This window comes from Chrysochloris asiatica, unplaced genomic scaffold, assembly GCF_000296735.1.
Source record: "Chrysochloris asiatica unplaced genomic scaffold, ChrAsi1.0 scaffold00127, whole genome shotgun sequence".
NCBI lineage: Eukaryota > Metazoa > Chordata > Mammalia > Afrosoricida > Chrysochloridae > Chrysochloris > Chrysochloris asiatica.
The window spans coordinates 6,916,729-6,917,984 of NW_006408645.1; positions in this window are offsets into that span (position 1 = coordinate 6,916,729).

Genomic DNA, 1,256 nt, shown 5'->3' on the forward strand with positions numbered 1-1,256 from the left:
GGAACATGTAATTGTGCTCATGAGAAACCTGTACATAGGCCAAGAGGCAGTTGTTCAAACAGAATAAGGGACTATTTACTGGTTTAAAATTAGGAAAGGAGTGTGCCAGGGCTGTATTATTTCACCATACTTATTCTACCTGTGTGCTGAACAAATAATCTGAGAGGCATCAGCATTGGAAGTAGACGAATTAACAACCTGAGATACGCTGATGATACCACCTTGCTTGATCAAAGATGTTGTTGTTAAGTACCGTGGAGTCGATTCCAACTCACAGTCATCAAAGATGAGGGGACTTAAAATAAACAGTGACAAAGATCAAAGACCACAGTCTTCAGTATGGATTGCACTTCAGTGTAAAGAAAACAAAAGTCCTCACCACTGGACCAATAAATAGCATCATGATAAATGGAGAAAATAATGAAGTTGTCAAAGGCTTCATTTTGTTTGTATCCACTATCAACACTCATGGAAGCAGCAGTCAAGAAATCAAAAGACATACTGCATTAGGTAAATTGGTTGTACAGGACCTCTTTAAAGTGTTCAAGAGCAAAGATGTTTGTTTGAGGATTAAGGTGAGCTTTCCACATGATATTTCCAATAGCCTCACGTGCATGTGAAAGTTAGACAATGAATAAGGAAGAACATAGAATTTATGGATTTTAGTTATGGTGTTGGAAAACATATGAAAGATGCCACGGACTGCCAGAAGAACAAAAAAATCTTTGGTGGAAGAAGTACAGTCAGATGCTCTTTGGAAGTCACAATGGCCAGACATCGTTTTTCATACTTCAGACATACTATCAGGGGGGACGTGTCCCTGGAGAACTATACTATGTTTGGGAACGTGGAGGGCTGAAGAAAAAGAGGAAGACCCCCCAATGAGATGGACTGGCTCAGTGGCAGCAGCAGTGGGCTGTGAGGTTGGCACAGGCCCGGGCACTGTTTCCTTCTGTTGTGCATTGGGTTGATACAGGATCAGAACCCATTCTTCAGTACCCAACAACAACAGCACGCTCTTATGGTAAAATGGTTAAGAGTTTTGGCTATCCAAAACATCAGCAATACGAATTCATTCAGTGGATCTTCAAGAAAAAGACAAGCATCTGCTTCTTTAAAAATTACAGCCTAGGAAATAAGGCAGTTTTGGTAGCATAGTGGTTACTAGTTGGGCTGCTAATCTCAAGGTTAGCAGTTTGAAACTACCAGCAGTTCCGTGGGAGAAAGATGAGGCTTTCTGCTCCTGTAAAGATTTA